Source organism: Protopterus annectens, chromosome 1.part0, assembly GCF_019279795.1.
Source record: "Protopterus annectens isolate FY-2018-M chromosome 1.part0, PAN1.0, whole genome shotgun sequence".
Lineage (NCBI taxonomy): Eukaryota > Metazoa > Chordata > Ceratodontiformes > Protopteridae > Protopterus > Protopterus annectens.
In genome coordinates this window covers 1964822558-1964843567 of record NC_056725.1, presented here as the reverse complement: position 1 = coordinate 1964843567, position 21010 = coordinate 1964822558, and positions in this window count along the sequence as shown.

Sequence of the window (21010 nt, the reverse complement as noted above, 5' to 3'; positions counted from 1 at the left end):
TCATAAAAAATAGCATTGCAAAAATTGGGAAACCTTTTGAACAAATGCTGATAACTTCTCATGGATAAAATTATTGTTTATCATGTATGAATGTAAATATTGTAAATAGTTTATTGTTTTATTGTATTTGTTATATGTACATTTGTGTATGTTTATAATGAAAACAAAATAAAAATGTTTTTGAAAAAAATCTGCCGTTGGATTCCCTTTGTGCCACATTCAGCTGATGATCAGATGTATAAATGTATGTTTGCATTTTTGTCAAGGCTTATAACCCAGCTGTAGGGGATTCATGTTAAGGATTCTTTTCAAAGGTCTCTTTCCTGTATATCTGCTGCCTATCCATCTTTCCATCCCTTCTCCTATGTAAGCATGATAAATTGTAGCTGTTGCCTATCTGTCTATCCCTTCTCCTACATAACTATGATTCATCTGCCTATCAAGTGAACTCTAAGGTGGGCTACAATTGAAATACTGTCAAAAATCAATTCCCACATGGCACCATTATATTTCAGATGTCCCATATCTTCTTCAAACAGATGTATATGTATGCATTAATTTTTGTCACTCTATAGCTTTTCTATCCTTATCTCATACAGTTCATGCTACAGAGAAAGACACGTCATACCCACACACCTTTAGGATGTTTATGAATGTGCCAGGAAAGTGACTCCTGCATCCTCTACAGTCATGTGTCTGGCATCACCCCTTCTGTCTCACCAGAAAATACTGCAGCATCTTTAGTAGGTAGGATAATGGATGAAATGTTCTCTTATGATGTGGAAATTATCCTTACTGTGAAGAAGCATACTGCACACACTTTTCAGGATAGGTGGCCCAACAGAAACAGTTACCATATCTGCTAAGTCATACTAATCATTTCAAAAGATGTACCACCCCTTGTCACTTATAGCAAGCTGTACACAAAATTACATTGTAATTTGCAGTGAGGCCAGCAAAAAAGCTACTACTTGTAGAAATGTATTGTGTAGGCATTACTAATACAATTTCGATACAACACATACATTTGTAGTCACTGATTGAAATATTTGCAGTCCTGATCAAATTTACTTAGCTAATGACATCCTGACACCATTTAAAAAAAAGAATCTTCTGGATTTAATGCTGGATTTTAATCATGTCTCACCAGTGCTCCAACCTGGAGCTCACTGCTCTTACACCCTGTGCCACAGAGAAAGCTAAGCAAATGGTGTATTTTCTACACTCAGTACTGTCCTGAGTGCTAATGACTGTGCATCGCCACTGAGCCTGTTTACATAAATGAAGCTGTACTACAATAAAATTTTCACTGTTTTCCTTAAGCAGAGAACCAAATTTGCTCCACACTTTACATTGTGCAAACAGAGAAGGCAAGACCAACAGTTATTCATGTAATAAAATGTTGGCCCCAGCATTTCAGATACAGACTACAGCATGCACATCACACAATCTGCCAGAAAATTCTCCCATAATTTATCTTGAGACCCTAACACATGAAACATTAAAAACAAACAGATATATTTTGCAGCTAACTCCAATCAGGTCTGTTTCTGTATGTTTCTATTTGAGCACAGTTTGGCAATGAGCACAAATGGACACTGTTACTTCACAAATCCAAGTTGAATTCCTGAAATTCGAACCACACAAGTACTAATACGTTTGCCATCATCTGCACAAATCAGCTTCTTGGCCATGTGTGGTTAATAGCATGTCTAACACTGGTTACTAGGCTATAATGCTCCAATACATGGAAATGCATTCATAAACACATGAAATGGACAGTGACTTGTATGCTTGACTGAACACATACTTTCTGATATTTATGTGTGCCCTGCAGCAATGCATTTGCAAATGATATATCACTACTTGAACCGCTGTCAAACAGACTCCAGAATTATATAGCCTAACTGCATTCTTACTTTTGGTATGGGTTTATAGTGACAGTTGACATTGGCCATCCATGATAAAATCCCATTGATATTGTCAGTAAGTTGTACTAATGTGGACATACCCTTTTCCAAATATGAAGACATATAACTCCATCATCGCACTACTGATGTTTTGCAAGTGAGTGTGTGTGTGTGTGTGTGTGTGTGTGTGTGTGTGTGTGTGTGTGTGTGTGTGTGTGTGTGTGTGTGTGTGTGTGTGTGTGTGTGTCTCATCTAGGCAACATCCTGAAAAACAGGTACATGTCTATCTCACTTCTGCAATATGCATTCATGACAGCTTATTTGACCCAGGTTGTCAGGATGTATTTATAAGTGCTTTTGCAAATTCTTCTCAAAAAATTATATGACAAATCCTGGCTGTGCACCCAAGTCTTATAATAATATGTCACCTTCAACACTATGATGATGTCATCCTCAAAGTATACTCTGACGCTGTTTATCTCAGACTTCTGTGGTGGCGCTATTAAGTACTGTGCATTGTAGCTTGTATAACTAGAGAGACAGAAGTTCTAATCTCAAAGCAGTCAACTAGTGTGTGTGTGTAGTCAGATGAGCATAAGTCCAATTCCTGCTGCCCTCACTCAAGTAACATTCAGAAGATGCTTCTACATGACTCCACAGTAATTTCAAACAACAATCCCAACATCTTCTCAGCAAGTGCACTCTGACACTTTTAAAGTCAGGCTTCTGCAGTGGACCTAGCATTAAGTACTGTGAACTCTAGCTTGTGTTACTAATTAGGTCAGAGTTCTAATCTCACAGCAGTCAACTTGTGTGTGCAGACTTATGTCAGCATAAGCCAAGCTACTACTGTCTTCCTTCAACTATCAGCCTAGAGACAATTTTACACTGGGATGCGAGTCCATAGCTATGTCAGATGCTCTTCCTAACATTATCTTCTCAGCATAGTCTGATGATGTCATCTTCTATAAAGTGCACTATAACAGAGAATAAATTAAACTGTTGTGGTGGTGCTAGTCTTACTTTGCATAGATTTCAACTTGTATACCTAGGTAAGTATGGTATTTGAATCTGATCTCAACCAGCTGGTGTGTGTGCATGTCAGTGGTATATTTTGGTCACCCTATGATGTTTTGAATCTGCTCTCATTTGACTCCCACTTGGCAGAACCTTTTACATAACCCCCAGAATCTAACATTAAAAATTTCCCCTCTGTCCACATAACATCCTTTCTGCATCACACTGAGGATGTCATCATCTCAAACATTATACAAATATCTTGAAGCAGAGTCCCTCCTTGACCATCTACAAACTATCTCCAGACCACTGGATGTGTGATTGCTAATTCACTCATGGGGTGGTACGCATGTCCCATATTGAAAGAGGTACTAAAATCAAACACATGCGCACATACCCTACTATCTTCTCTCACCTATAGATGACAATTTGGATTAAATGGGATAATAATGGCTAGGCTTGTATGGGCTCTTGGCCATTAGTCTAGTAATCTCCTACGACCCTATGAACATTGCGCATGTTGATACTGTTGTCATCGATGTGTGCTATGTTAAGGTATGGATATGCTGTAGTCCTACAACAGTGTATTCCAATCTAGGATTTGAGCTACTGTATTGATTCTCACTGCTGCCATTTGGTTACATGTTTTTTTCATGACAGCTGTAGTAGTATGCCGCCTTAGGACTGGGACATGGGAGGATGCTATGTATATTGTTACCTTACTAAGGCATGTGTTCTGATAGTGAAGCATAGCCATATTCTACACAATTCTCATCCATCCATCACAGTGACAGCTGCAGTATGGTACAGGTGTGCATGTGTATATGTAGCATCTAGAAATGTTATCTGACATACAGCAATAATACGTTATAATAATTACATGGGCACATACTCCTGCGATCATCAATGTGTTGTAAAGCTGTTATAGACACAATCATATGGTGTTTTGAGAATCATTTGATACCTTCATGAGTTAATTGTATGTACCATTGTGTTGCTATTCACAAGGATTATGCAGGTATTCCGAAGCAACGTTGTGTGACTGTCAAGATTTCTGTCATTGGGGGCGTGGCTAGGATGCTGAACTGATAGCTGCACTTCATTTCAGCTCTCTTACCTCAATACAATTCCTGACAGGAATTTTACAAAATAATATTTAATTTGAAGAAATTTTTATTACTAACTTATTTCTAATAACTCTGAGCATCTATAAGAAAAATTTTATTGTCAGAACTTGAATAATTCCTGTCAAATTAATTACTGGAAAATCAGCACCAATATCAGCTTTACAGCATGAGTCATCTAAGGAATACAGCACAAGACTCTTCTCTCAAAAAAGACCTGCAGTCTCTCATTACAAATATACAGGAACTTACAATAAAAATCGACAAGATGGACAATAAAATAGATACTTTTAAAGAAAAGTGCTCACAACAACTGGAACAGCTTCAAGAAATGTTTACACAGCAGAAAGGACAGATATCACTTATTGAACAGTCATTAAGTGACATTGACACTAGAGTCCAAATAGAAGAACAACAAACTGAATTCTTACTTCAACAGAATACATATTTACTAGAAAAGCTTGATGATATGGAAAACTGAACAAGAAGAAATAATATTAGAATATATGGTCTACCAGAAAAATCTGAAGGGGACAATATGATAAACTTTCTTACCACCTGGATACCAGATGTAACAAAAATACCTGAAGCTCTTTCATATGGTATAGAACGGGCGCATAGATCACTAGCAGCGTCTCGAAATGCTTCTTCTCCGGGTAAGAACAAGCCGAGATCTATAATTGTGAGACTTTTTTCTACACAAGATAAAGATCTTATATTAAGAAATGCTTGGGCAAATTCTCCCATCAAATACAATGATTCATTAATAAGATTTGACAATGATTATTCTACAAAGGTGGTTTCAAAAGAAAAGAATTTCTACCAATAAAAAACCTTGAAGAAAAAGCAACTGAAAGTCCATCTTTTATTTCCAGCAAGACTGAAAGTTTTCTACCAAATGGGATAAAAATCTTTGAAACAGTAGATTCAGCAATAAAATACCTTACCAACAACAACATCCTAACACATGAAGAATCTATGGACTGGACAATAAGTACACCAAAGAGAAATGCTGAAGTAAATAATTGGAAAACTGTTGAGCAAAAGAAAAAAAACTAAAGGACAAATAATCTTACATATGTTATATTCTGTAAAAATCTAAATAATAATACTAACAACAAAAGAAAAGTTCTTACTGTCTTCAAGTTACACCAAAACAGGTACTGTTTTCAATTATATTTTAAATGTCAAAATTAGCATAAATGTAAATACATTTATCTCAAATCACATCAATATACTAGGCATAATTTAAACATTACTCTATTTTTCATTATTATCCATCTATTATTTTCATATTCTTAATCAGAGTAATCAATGCATAATAATGTTCCCAAATAGTTTATTTATTTATTTTCTCTCTTTGTGTTTTGTTGTTTTTATTTTTCTCTTCTTTTTATAAAATCTTCATTAACTTATAATATTTTAATCAGTATATGGTTATATTGCTTAACAGGTATAGTAATGGCTGCTATATAACTTATTATTAGTTACATCCCTGATAGTATTACTTTTTATAAGTTAAAAGTGTCCCTGTTTGGATAAACGCTAATGCTGGGCAGAAATGTGTTGCTTTTGAAATGAAGTATTTCAGTTAGGATGTATCATAAGACTACTTTAAATAATCTTAAAAGATGTTCTGCCTTTGACCCATATGCACATACTGATATAGTCCAGTGAAAAAATATGTTTTAAGTGATATTTTGAGGCTATAAGTCAAGTGTGTTGTGGCTCCAGACATCCGGAGTTGACAGATGCTTGTGACTAGCTTAGATATCCTGTTGTCTTTTCTTTTGTAGAGAAATAAGGCATAGCATGTTTAAAATGCAAAGTTTGACAGTTGTGAACACTACTCCGTAAACTAGAGTGCTCACGTGCCACTACATGAGTTTGTCACCAAATAAGAGGAGGGAAAAGAAAAAACACATACCTTTTCCTGCTTGGTTCTCGAGACAATTTAACAGCCACAAACATCACTAGAAACTTGAGTTACTTATTGCTTGTCGCATTTACTTGTGTACGCCATCCCCTGACTCTTTCTAATTGACGTCTAGTCAGAAAATAAGCTAGGTTCACATTTAAAGATACAGAAACCTAAATTCCTTCTAAGGAAACATAAATAATATAAAAGGTTCATATAAATATACACAGATATTTATTTTTGAAGCACTTTCAGTTTATGGCTACTGATGTCTTCTAGCACCTTGATAGATAAGGACATATATCTGCTTGTCTTTCTATCAGTTTAGATTTCCAGACATTTTAGCTATCCCTTACTATGTTTTATACAGCAGAGTTTAAAAGCAGAAATTAATCATCAGCAAATAAAATCACTGCTGTTTTACAAATTCTCTAAAGAAACTAGTAAATGTCAAGCAACTGACAGGTTTGTTTTGGGGAGGTTGCCATTTCCCACGCTGGTGCTCCTGCAGAATACTACTGATGTCCTGCTGCCAAGGTATGCCCTCGGGTGGGCAGGTGGGATGCAACAAGAAGGTTGGATGTGCATTTGGCAAATCAAACATTTAGATGGCGGTATGATATACTAGATGGAGAAAGTGGAAGCAATGATTGTATAGGCAACTATAATGAGTAACATAACAACAGTGGATTTGACCCGGTGTGTCAATTATACAATGTTTATATCCCATGTGGCTTTGGGCTTTGTCGAAGCATCTGTGTTCTACACACATATTGTGTTGGATCTGATTTGAGTGGAAGGGGGAGAGGCTTAGCCCACACCCTAATTTGTTACTGGGTTGCCATGCATTATGGGCATGCATTGTGGCAGGTAATCAGCGGGCTATCCATCCTTAGATGGCTCATGCTGTTCCCGTTTGCTCATCTGAATGGTGACTGCGGCTGTGCTCTTCTTGTTATGTTGCCTGGCTGCGGCTTCACCCTTCTTATAATATTGCCTGGCTTTTTACATTATCAAGAATGACACAATACTAGTGTATGCGGGTATATCATGTTACTGTTAGTGTGGACAAGGATGCTTGACAATACAACTATGATTCTTGGACCTTTCTGCAGACGGGTGTGTTGTCTGGCAGTTGAGAGCCTGGTTGTTCCTGATCAGCGGACCTGTATTTTTGTGTTTCAATGTGACTGCATGAAAGGATGCCAGTATTGGTCTGCAAGTTTGGTGGGCAGTAGATTCGTTGGGGATTGATTTGAGGAGACACTTGTATTATGGCTGGGGCACTTGACATTTGATAAATGTATCCTCTCAATGATGCGTTCTGTCTGGTCATTGGCTGTAAAACAGCTTTTCTGAGAAATATTGTTGTGGTGCCAGTTAATGATTTGGGTTAAATGTTTCTATATACAGTCGTGAAGCAATTGCCAGGATAAAATGGTACTCTTGCAGTGCATGGATCATTGTGGCTGTCCTCCGATGTTGGAGGAAAAACAAGCTTCTTGGACACCTTTTTGACGTGGTAAAGGTGTTACCCCATGGTTTGAATACGTTTTGTCTCTTTGCTGCAAAATGGGTTGGGAATTTTGGCCTGTAATATTTTCAGACATGGTGGTTTGAATCTTGGCAGCTTCCATTGTTTTGATGTGTTCTCCGGTATACTTTTGTTCAGTCATAGGATTGAATTACTGGTGTTGAGTAGGTCAGGATTGTATCTCCAGCACTTGTTGTCAGCAGATAGACTCACTGGTTGGGTGTCAGTCTAAGCTGTGGGAGTTGATGTGTGATATACATAGATGTTTGCTTTGAGGGTGTGGTCAAGCGCTGCAGTTTTACCTCTGTACTGTGTCAGTTTTCATTGTGCAGGGTCCCTCTGAGGGTTGATGGAAGTGTTGGCAACAAGACACTCAATCAGGTAACAACATTATGAGTGGTCTCTTGGATAAGGGAGCTGTCTAAATTGTGATCTTGTTGTCTCCAGCCATGGGAATTGTCATTGAAAAGCTGAAAAATGCAATCAGAGGAACATATTTAATGTCTACTAAAGAAATATTAATATACTTATGCATTGTATCGCATTTCAGTTTATGTTAAACATGAAATATGATGTGGTTTCAGAACTATTCATGTTTTTATTCCAGTATGACTTTGCAAATATTAATTTAAACACTGGTTTCGGACTTGAGTAGTCTAAAACAATTGCACAACAATGGTACTGTATTATACAGTAATGTCAGTAAATAGTTTTCAACAGATGTATGAAATATACAGTTATAGATTTTAACAGGATGTTTATTAATACCCTAAATTATTTTGAAATGATACTACCTTAATCTAAATATTTGTACCTTTTTGAAACCTGCTTAGAAGTATTATTGAATTACAATAAGATGAGTAAAGAATATATGTATATATTTTAGCTGATTAGATTATCTTAATATATTATTCAATTATCTTTATTTAAAACTAAGAGAATAAGAGAAACTGATCCAAATATTATTTGTGAGGGTAGAAAGTTTGTTTGGTTAGATTCACTAACCAAACAAAGAGGTATATTACCTCATAGCAATAGGGAATGTTTTTTAAGGTTAAGAATTACAAGTTTGGAAGTTCTTTTTTTTTTATTCTATCACTTTGGTGTCACTCAGAAACATGCAAAAATCATACAAGAAAAACTTTTTGAATTCTGTATCCAAGATGGAACTAAGAATAAACAATATTTACATAAACTCACACATAAAACAAACTCAAAACTAGGAAATGAAATGTTTATCCATAAATGTTAATGGTCTAAATAATAGTAATAAAAGGAGAAGCCTATTCAAGTACATAAACTTACATAAACCACAAATAGTCTTTTTACAAGAAACACACTTATTAGATAGAGATATAAACAACTTAAATATTAATAATTACACAGTACTAATAAACTCTCAATACAAAACAAAAAAAGAGGAGTAGCTATACTACTTCGCAACTCAACTATAACACCTAAAATAATTACTACTCATCAAGATACATCAGGTATGTTTTGTCTAGTTTCAATAGAGTTAAATAAGAGAATCTATATGTTAGTAAATCTATATTGGATCCCAGGACTAGGATTAAAAACAGTTAAACAGCATTTTGAAGAGATAATTCATTTAACTAAGGGTAGCCTGATATTGGCAGGAGACTTCAACTGTATAATGAATGAAAAAGATACAGATTCTAAATCCAAAAGAAGAAAACAACCCATCTCTAAAGCACTATCAACATTTATAGATACATTGTATTTAAAAGATATAAATGAATTTGCAGAACCAGACTCACTAATCTTCACATTTTATTCTCATAGATATAAAACTAACTCTAGAATTGATAGAATATATGTTGCCAATGACCTAATAACAAAAATTGACAAAGTCAAAATCATAAATTGTCCTTTATCTGATCATAATGCCATAGTCTTTGAGATAGAGCTTACACCATTTTATTCAAATCCCATTACTAGGATACCTTCCTACATCACAAAATTGAGAGATTTCAAAGAATTTTATGAAGAAACAATCAAAAACTTTCTAGAAATAAATTACACAGAAGATATTTCAGAAATATATGTCTGGGATTCATTAAAAGCAGTTACATATGGGAAGATATTATCCTGGTACATAAATAAAAGGAAGTTATGGAATAAAGATATGCTAGACTTACAAAACAAAGCAGATAAATTGAAACTGGAAATACAAAAGGGTAATGCTACTCAAGTTCAAGAACTTACACAAATCAATAAGAAGTATACAGAATTGCTATACCATAAGATTATGATTAACTTAGAAAAGATAAAAATAAACTCATACTCTACTAATTCAGCACACCTGAGATACTTAACTAATAGAACAAAAAAATAATTAAATCTAAGCAAATAAAAGAAATATTTATTCCCAATACTAACAAAAGAGTTACGGAACTAAATGATATTTTAGAAGCATTCAGACTCCAATTTAACATTGATAATTCCATAAATACTCAAGATACACCTACTAAGGATATAAAAATACTTAGAAAACAATATTCATATTAAATTAACACAAGAACAAATAGACATTATAAACAAACCAATCAATATGACAGAATTAAAATCACAAATTAAAAAGCTCAAGACAAATAAAGCACCTGGCCCAGACAATATGCTACCAGAAATGTATAAATTAATACCCAATCAAGCCATATCTTTATTATTAAAAGTATATGATATAGCCAATAAAGATTTGAATATACCACCCTCTTGGAAATATTCATTGATATCCCCAATTATCAAACCAGATAAAGAAGAGAAACAGTGTTCCTCATATAGGCCAATATCATTACTCAATATAGACTACAAGATGTTTATGGCTATATACGCAGATAGGATCAAACACTTTCTTCCTTTCTTAATTCACAAAGATCAAACAGGTTTTATTAAAGGAAGAAATACTTCAGATAATATTAAAAGAATACTAACATTAATAGATTATAGCAAACATAAAGTCCTAAATTTAAATGTAATCTCATTAGATATTAATAAAGCTTTTGATTCGGTTAACTGGAACTTTCTTTCACTCGTTTTAAAAGAATATAACTTTCCTTCTAATTTTAATAATCTTATCCAAATACTATATGAAAAATCTACTGCATATGTTAAACTGGGATCATATAGATCAGGCCCTATAACAATAAAAAAGGGAACTAAACAAGGTTGCCCTTTATCACCATTGTTATTTGCATTACTCATAGAACCCTTTGCAAATCAAATCAGATCAAACAATAACATAAAGGGCATTTGTATTAATAAAATGTTAAACCTTAAAATCCAACTCTTTGCTGATGACATACTATTAACTCTCTCAGATGCAAATGCGTCTTTGAATGCTCTATTTAACTCCATGAATAAATTTTAAAATATTTCAGGCTTAAAATTTAATGAAAACAAAACTAAAATTATGCCCTGTAATTGTAAAAAAAAAATAATATAAACAAAAGATTTTCCAAATATATAGTAACAGAAAGTAAATTATTATATCTGGGAATAAATCTACTCAATGAATTAACAGATTCTCTAATATTTAACTATAATAAAATACTAGACAAAATAGAACAAACAATTGGTTACTGGAATAAATATATCTTTTCAACAGCAGACAGATTATATCTTATTAAAATAATCATATTTCCCAAAATATTATACTTAATACAAAATTTTTCATTGCCACCTCCCAAATATATTATTCAAAGATACAATAAACTAATTTTAAATTTTCTATGGTTTCCAAATAAACCCCGTATAGCTTTAAATAAACATTTGCCAGATTGGGAAGATGGTGGAATTAATTTACCGGATATTGATTTATATATTACCTCATCTGTTATTAAAAACATAACACTATGGTTAAATAATTCATACACACCTATATGGAAACAAGCCCATGAGCAGATTTACATAGAAATCAATTATAATCACATACAAGACAACTTAACAGTAATACCATCACCCCTTATATGGATGTTAAAAGATTATTTTTTAGGGAAAAGAAATAATATTAATAAATTGCCATCAAACTATGTAAGTTCTACACTTTCAGTGTTCAGAACATATATAAACAAAATACCAAATATTAATTCTTGGATTTTTCTTATTTTCCTATAGCTTTTACACCAAATATTCTAGATACATTCCAAATATCTAAAATAAATATACTTAAAGAAGAAACATTACTCTTTTGGCATCAACTTATAGAGAAAGGGAAAATTCTAACAAAGGAACAGATAATTTATAATTATAATATAAATAAAGACAATTGGCTGTTGTTACAAAATCTAAGGCATTTTCTTATAAATAAAATAGAACAAATGCAACCTTCAGTTAGACATGAAACTCCAAAACTCATTGAATACCTTATTCTTATCACAAAACAGCCTTATCAGGGTACAGGTTATTTGTCTAATATCTATAAAATTGTTAAAAAACAAAAACTATCATGAAAAATCATACTGGGATTATTATACTTTAATAAACAACCATCCTCCAGTTGAAGAAGAAAAAAGTAATATTCTAAAATCTTCCAAATTTTCTACATTATCAAAATACTGGCAATTATTCACTTGGAGATATCTACACAGAAGTTTCTATACACCACATAGGTTAGCCAAAATGTATTCTATTGAAGATCAATGTTGGAGATGCCATACCAAGATAAAAGCAGATTGGCAGCATGTTTTTATGAATGTATATGTCTCAATATGTACTGGAAATCCATTAATTATTTTTTCAGACTGTTTATAATGATAATTTTCAATTAACAAAGTCTTTAATTTTATTCAACTCTCCTATTCCAAACTGTGTACCAAAAAGACACTAAAATCCTATGGTCACTATTGGCAATTTCACGTAAAATCATAACTATACACTGGAAAATGAGGCAGCCTACGTTCAAGGAATTTGAGACTTTAACAACAACAGTTGCTCACATGGAAATATTAACAGTGAAGAACAGAACTAAAAGATCTACTTCTTACTATTACTCTTGGATGAAAGTACTGGAAATACTTGAAAATATCGAAGAAGATATATCATCTTATGTTTCTAACTTTATATAATATAGAATTGTAATGTTATTTGCATAGACACCAATGTAAATAGTTATATAATGGTTTGAAGTTAGTAATGTTTTAGAATTATAAATATGTTATTTATCTTTATTTCATGTAATGTTTAAGACATCTTATTTGAAATAATAAAAACAAATATTTAGTGAAAAAAAAAGATTTCTGTCATTAACTGCTACATATAAATTGTATCCACCTCAGTTGTATTGTGTTCATGTATGGTGTTAGGGCCCTCACTCACACAGTTCTACTGATAAGCATATAGGCATATGATGTACAACTGATATAATGATGTGAAATAAGTATAGTTGTATGACTGTGTTAACAGCTCCACTGAGTTGCCTGTGATTCATACCCAATGTTTTATTTGGAGGTGATGTACAGCTTGAAGTACAGTCATAGCATAGGAAAAGCTACAGTGTGACTGTACTGCATCACGGATGCACAACTACCTCATATCAGTATTACTGCTTGATAGTTTGCATGAACACATATGGATGTATGTTAGGATTTAATGGCAGTATATCATTTTCACTGGCAGTGTCAGGGGAACAGTGATTGTGTGGTACATGTGTTGAGGTTAGACATGTACTTACAGGATGTGTTGCATGTATTGTTTGGTATGTGTACAATATTATAGTGACAGCTTCCTGCATCATTGACACTTAACTTTGCACTGCTGTAATTTCTGCACACATGGGCATATTTGATACATTGCCATCAGTCTCACATACAGCTGTAACATTCGTTATAATGATCAGTTCTTAATTCACACATCACTTGCCAATGATTCAGACAATACCTATTGCTATTACATCTGGCAGATGCATGCAATACCCAGCTGTGTGTAGGGAATCATATCATAATAGTATGGTGTTTGTGCTGTTATCTGGATGTCTGATACCTACATCAGGCAGGAATGCTTTAGTCAAGTGTATCACATTTGGCACAAATCTGGTAGGTCATACAGAACTATTCTCTGGGATGTATACCCATTAGGATTTATCAGAGCAGACTTCCCTTCAGGTTGTTCTACTAGATACATGTGTGATATGTGTTGTTGCACCCAGTAAATATACAGCACATTGACAACATTGATAGCATTGGTTTGATTCTTTCAGGAGAAGATTGTAGCATATGTGCCATGCAAACCTCTCAGTTCATCAGGATTTCCCCTGATTTAAACTCCAGATTTAACACTGTCCCTCTTAATCCCTCCAAAAAGTGGTCACTTTTGGGGAAGAGGTGGTAGATTCCCCTTGTAAAATACTGACAATCATTACAGTTCTACATATCTGTTACTGCAGAACACGTATAATAAGTTACAATCACATACTCTGTCAGTGTTTCAGATTAGGGGTCATAGTATTTTAAAAGTGCCCATGATTGTGCCTGTTTCTTTCTACATAAGTCCAGGAGTCTGTTGCTATGTGCCCTGATTTGTTTAGAGTTATGGTGATGTAACAGTCATATTAATGCAAGCTATGTTGCATATCTTGAGAGTATGCACATACCTCCTATTGTGTATACCATCCTTGCTAAGTGTTCTCTCCAGTGAGTATGTCAGTGATGTTTATATCATAACCATTCACCTTCATTGACATGCAAGCTTATGCGTCCATCACATATATTCTATCATGTATGTTTATATCATAATATACTTGCTCAGGCAATATAAACAGCAGTCTGTACTATGCTATTTATGTGTGAGCATAATGTTATGCTACTGACTTGTTTGGAAGTGTACATACATTACCACATCCTAGACTAGGGACAGTTCAATATCTACCATGCCTTCTTCTTTATTCATTCCTGTCATTCATGTATGTGCACATTTTCATCAGCACGCTTTCACTGCCCAGAGTACCTTTCCATGTAGTTGTCATTGTCATTTATCCTCTCCCTCAATTATTTCATTCTGCAAATAATTGTTTTAGGGTAAATTGCATTCAGTATACTTTTCTTTACTGTGCTGTTACTGGTGTTATTGCAGTATTATCAAGCCTGGTGGTCATTGTGGCTGTCCTTGCTATCTTGTGGAGCTGGTTTGCTCACAGGCAAACTTGAACAGTTCTTCTTTCTGTGCTGATACTGCTCTGTATGGTTTCCTGGCTGGCAACACTGTTGCTGGCCTAAAACCTTGCTTGTACCAGATAATTGTAATGAGCAACATGAATATGCGATTAGCGCTGCTGCTCATCACTCTAACATGTAAACTTGTAGGCATGGCGCAAAGTCTATATGGAGTTTATTGAATCCCCAGGAGTATTTATTTATTTAGATTTTTTCATTATTTTTTTTTTCAAATTTCAGATTATACATCTCTTTCCTTGCCATGGTTCCCTGCATTCTGGGTTGTACACACAGCAGCTTATGTCGTACTAGTTAGGTGACTCACATGATTTTTTTTTTCATTTTGGTATTTGAATTTAAGCATTAAGTAAAATGATGTTATGTAGTTGTATGTGTTTATTAAATAAATAATGTTCTTCTGTTAAGAAAGATTTCTTAGCTAATGTCTATTTTATTGTCTGTCACAGACGTTATATCAACAGACTGTTTTTGCATTCACAACAATGATGGCTTTTACATGCATTCTAAGTTTTCAGAGCAAGGAATTTTTTATTTATCTGTAACATCCAGAAATGTAATTAATTTTCTGGCATCCTTGTCTTTTTTTAATGTAATATACAGTTGTATTCATAAAGTGAATCAGTTTTCTAAGTTCTATCTTAAAAATACCTTTCAGTGTCTTGATATCAACTGTAACATAATGTTCTATTAATTTATTCATGTATACTAAGCAAAATTCAATTGAGTTTATCAAGGTATTGTTAACATGAATTAGCCAGTAGATGGGGGTTGATTGTTTTGTTATTCAGAAAGCATTTCTCAATGGTTCTTTTATCACTTTCTGCTACGGTGTTTACAATAAAACATATTTTAATTGACTGTGTCCTCATGAAATCAGCTTATCTTTCCATTTTAGAGATTAAAATTTGTTATAGAATATGCATCTTAAGTAGATGCAGGCCTTGACCTTATATCAGACAATCCACATTTCCAAACCATGCAGTATAACTCAAATGTGTTTTGCTTTGGCATTAGTTTATTGCTGTCAACAATCTCCTTTCATATTCAGCAATTAAATATGGAGCCAGCTAGGTATTCTGGCACACATTGCAGATTCCTGATCTAATCAAAATCAAATTGAGGACCAAGGAAAAAAATGTTCTCCTTTAACAGCTGGAGCAAATTTAACAACTATACCAACCTACTTGCTGCAAATTTAACAAGCAGCTTACTACCATCAAATAACACACACAAAGCTTTGAAGTTCTTCAGCTATGACCACAAATGCAAAATTGGTATTCAGTTCTGAATGTCAGTGCTGTACTACTGCCCAGTAGTCATTTGCTGATCTCACCGCCTAATACCTTGCACCCTGGGTGGCTGCCTCTTTCACCCTTCCTTAACTATGCTCTTGACTGAATGAATTGTATCCCTATAAGTTCAGATACCGGCTGGGATACATAAACTAGTACTGTGTGATGCTACAGCAATAATACCTGTAATGTCACTGTGTGACACAATACAGAGCAAATTAGACATGTGTTACGTAGGGGATAGTACCTGTATTCTGAGCAAAGGTCTGCATACAAAAAAGATTCACAATGATAATGGACTATACAGTATTAGGTTGTAGTATAACAACAGCAGTGCTAGCAGAACAAGCACAGGCAACGTGATAGATCCCATCGCTAAAACAATTTAGTGCAGCTTAGTCAGTGATCATTTACACATGCAATGTAGTGATATATAGATTCAACTAGCATCTGGCTGGCACACCGATATCGGCATGCACAAAACAGCGGTATTCCTGTTCAGTATATAAATGTGTTGGAAATGAAGCTGCTAGGAAAGTAGGCCTGGGGAGAACAGCAAGCAGAAATGAACACAGAAAGGTAACCATAAGGTATTAAAGGTTGGGGAAAGGATAATTTTATGGGGGGAATGCCTTGCGTGTTACAAAAGAAGGATAAGTGGGGAATGTAGTGAGTGTTGACTGTGGATGGCATAGATGAAAAAGGGCAGGCAGAAGGGGCAGACAGGCAAGCAAAAAGCACAGACACAGACATGGAGTGGTATACATACAAAAGGCAGATTATGTAGTGATGGACACATACATACACAGAATGTTGAGGTGGGTTGAACAATGAACAAAGAATGGAAAGTGATACATAAGGGGAAATAGAAAACAAAGTCAGAGATATGGTGAATATCTAGCTGCAAGGACAGCCAGGATGGCAATAGACCTAGGCATCACTCACCAGGGTAGCCAATAGCATTGACCTGTTGATCCTCTAAAGCCCCAATGGCCAGGGCCTTTCACTGGCATAAATGAACTGGCCTTGCCAAAAGATGTTCAATGTTTACTGTTTTTTAATTTCTCCAAATCTTTTGGGTTTCTAACCCATGATGGGAATGGACCGCCTTCCTAAGTCAAAGTACAATTAAAGCTCATAAAACTAGTATTGTTTCAATCTTTGTCAGCCAAAATTGCTCTTCGCAGCAGCCACAATGTGCCCAGCAATGACTCCTTCTGCAATTTGTATGGTGTTACTAATGGATTGGTAACATATCTAATTACAATTGTAGATTCTTTTTTATAAGACACATGGCTCCTACTACTATTAGAACTGCCTGAGTATCTTTCTTTCACATTGCTCTCATTTTTGCCTGCAGATCCTGATATTTTATGACTTTGTGTCTCTCTGTATGCAACACACTGTAGTCACTGTGTGTGGTGATTTTAATGATCAATGCTACTTTTGTCTTCTTTTCGTGGACCACTATATCTGGTTTTCTAGGAACTATCTTTTGAACTGTTGGAAATGGGTGATCCCATGTGATATAAACTTCACCATTGTCTATGATGCTTTGTGGCTCATGTTTCCAGTGTGTTTCAGCCATTTCATTACCATAATGTTTGCACAATCCCGAGTGCAACAGTCTTGCCACAGTATTATGTCTTTTAGTATACAGTCCTTCTGCCATTAGTATGTCACAACCAGCAACAAGGTGTGCGACTGTTTCCAATTCAGTTTTACAAAACCTACATTTGTCTGTTTCTCTCACATGTTCAATGGACTTTGTAAACCGGTGTGTATGTAGCCCACTGTCTTGGGCTGCCAATATTAACCTTTCATCTCTTGGTCTTGAATTCGCCTCTCCTCATCCATTCTTGCATTTGATCCTGATCAACATGCGGTTCTTCCAGAAGTTTTCTATACTTGCAACTATATTTATGCATTTTCCACATTTCTTGCCTTCTCATCTGGTCTTTCACCTTATATTCGTTCTTTTGTTTTTTGGCATATTCATTTGCTGCCAGATTTTTATCTACTTGTGGTTTGATTTCCCTTCCTGCTTAATCCTGATATGCTTTTGTTAGATTAAGCAGGGAAGCCATCTTAGATGTATTCTCCTCATGCTTCAAAACTTTCACTGCATCTGGGTCTTGTGAGGTCAGCAGATATGTGTGGAGTCACATAAGTGCAGATCTATACATGTAATCAGTTTCAGGGAGGCCCATCTCTTCTTAGGAATGGGGAATATATAATCTTGGTATGCACTGAATTTATAAATCATTTGGTGAGCATGAAGCATCCTTCTTGTTTTCCTATCTCATCTATCCAACACATTTTGGGGCCAGTCAATCACTCCAAAAGCGTAAGTTAGTTCAGGAAGAGAAAACTGGTTTATAGCTTGGATTTTATTCCTAGATGTCAGCACTGTTTTCAGGATTAATTTAACTCTTCTAAAGTATTCCTTACTAAGTTCTATTCACATTTGTTCATGTTTTATTGCTGATCCTTCATCAATTCCCAAATATTTATGCACTCCCTCTTGTTCAAGTTCTTTTATATCACATTTTTGTCCAAAACTAATGTTTTCCAGGTACTGGACTTTTCCTGCTCTAAAGGTTGCTTTTGCACATTTATCAAGACAAAATGACACCTGCAGTCGTGCTTAAGCTATTAAGTAAACAGCTTAATGGGTTAAGGGTAAGCCAGAATAACAACGGTGAAAGAAAGTCACCCTGGAATATACCCCTCTGAATTATTATCCCTGGGATAATAACTTGTCCTTTATCATGTCTTAATTGCAAAGTGGTCTGCCACTGTCTCATGGTCACTGCAATGTAGTCGATCAGTGTAGGGTGTATCTTAAACATTTTAAGCACCCTTTTATCCATGCATGTGGGATACTATCAAATGTTTTTTTTTTTTGTAGTCAGTCCATGCCATACTTAAATTCTTCCCCCTTTTACAGTTCACCAGTATGACTTTAACAACAAATGATCCTTTGTTCCATATGACTTTCTTTTATAGCCTTTTTGCTTTACTGCCATAATTGAATTTTCTTCTAAATAACTACAAACTTTGTCAGCATCAGTTCCCATGAATAGTTTATACGTTGTCGGAAGGCAAGTTATTGGTCTATAATTTTTAGGGTAGTTTGCAGGTTCACTCTTAAGTAGGAGCACTGTTTTTCCTGTTGTTACTAGGATGGTGTCTGTTTGGAGTGTGCATATAAATAGTTCTTATTCATGGCAAAATTTTCATGCAAAGATGTTAATACTTTTAAACACAAGTTAGCTACTGCATCTGGACCAGTGGTTTTCCAATTAGAGGCTTTTCTTTACTTTGTTTCAATCTCTCTGGCTGTTACTTCACCCCATTTCATATCCTGCACCTTTAAACTTCTTATTCGTTCTTTTATTTCTTCTCTCCATTTAGGATCTTCATAGATATTTCTCCAAAATGTATGTATTTCGTTTTTTTGCAGTCTTTCATTTCCTTTTACCTTGTTTCCCAGTTCTCTATAAAATCTTTTTGGGTCATTAATAAATTGCTTATTTTGCACTTTTTCTTTATATTTATCTTCATATCTTCTAAGTTTTTCCACCTGTACTGAAATTTTTAGTTTATTTGCGGTAGTGCATGATAGATCCTGGTCTGTTCTAATATTGCACATTGCTTTTTTCACATCTATCTTTCTTAGCATTTTTGTTGATCTATTCCCTCTTCCGTAGTCTTCTAACAGTGACACTTCTTGTCTTAATTGCTTTATAGTTTTCTTCATTTTATATTTCCATGATGGTATTCAATTTTTCCCCTTCCTTTCCCTCACTACCATGTGTTCTTGTGGTGGAACTTTATCAGTTATTAATTTAGCTACACAGTAACATATCCTGTTTACTTATGTTATATTGCATGAATCTATATGGACAGTCCTAATTACTGTTTTCATTTGTTTTATCAGACTTCTGACTTTTTGTGTTTTATTGACCTTTTGCAGTCTATTTCTTTCATTGATCTTAATATATCTACCTATGTCTATTAAATTAAGTAACTTTTCTCTTAACTCCTTTTCTTCCATACTGAGGGTACATCCCTTGTTTTCCATTTTCTGTGGTCATTCTATAGAAAGTTCTATAGTATCTTCCTGTGGCACATTCTCTTCAATTTCATCCTGTGGTATATGTTGCTCTGTCATATGGGCACTCACTGGCCTATCACTCCTCAACATTGACTGCATCAGAGTTTCATCAGTTTCTTGTTCTTTCCCTTGCTGTCTAACTTCAAGTGAATATTTATATTGGTTTCCTGTAGAAGGCTCCAAAATGTCTTCATATGGTATCTGACCAATTGCTTCCTGCTGACCAATTACTTCCTGTTCCACTGGTTTTACTTAATTTGGATATCCATTGCTCTTTCCTGTTGGAGTGCTTTCTGAATTAATTTTCTACACTAAATCCTTCACTTTGCAGGTATTCCATAACCTCAGTTTCTATTTCTTTAAATTCTCCATTACTTATCTCATTTTTTTACTTTTCCTCTTTGTCTTCTTATTTTTTGTATTGTAAAGTTTTCCATGCCTTGATTCCTTTTCTTGTATTTCTCTTCAAATATCTTTGGTGCTGCTCTTTTTGTGTGGATTAGTTTTGCTTTCTCCTTTGTATAAATATTACACCATATTAAATCTCTTTTCCTTTCCCATGTCTATATTTCTTCTTCAGATGTCTCCTGATCTTCCTGCTTCTCCTTATTTTGGAGACTTACTCCATCATGCTGTGATGTTACCTGTTTTAGACCTTCTACACTAAATCCTTCACTTCGCAGGCACTCCATAACTTCAATTTCTATTTTTTTAACTTCTGCTTTACTAATCTTCTTTTCTATGTTCCATCTTTGTGATATTATTTTTTTATTGTGAACATTTCCATATCCAGATGCCTTTGACTGTATTTCTCTTCAAATATCTTTGGGGCTGCCTTCTTTATATTGATTAATTTGGCTCTCTCCTTTGCATAAATATTGCACTATATCAAATCTGTCTTTCTTTCC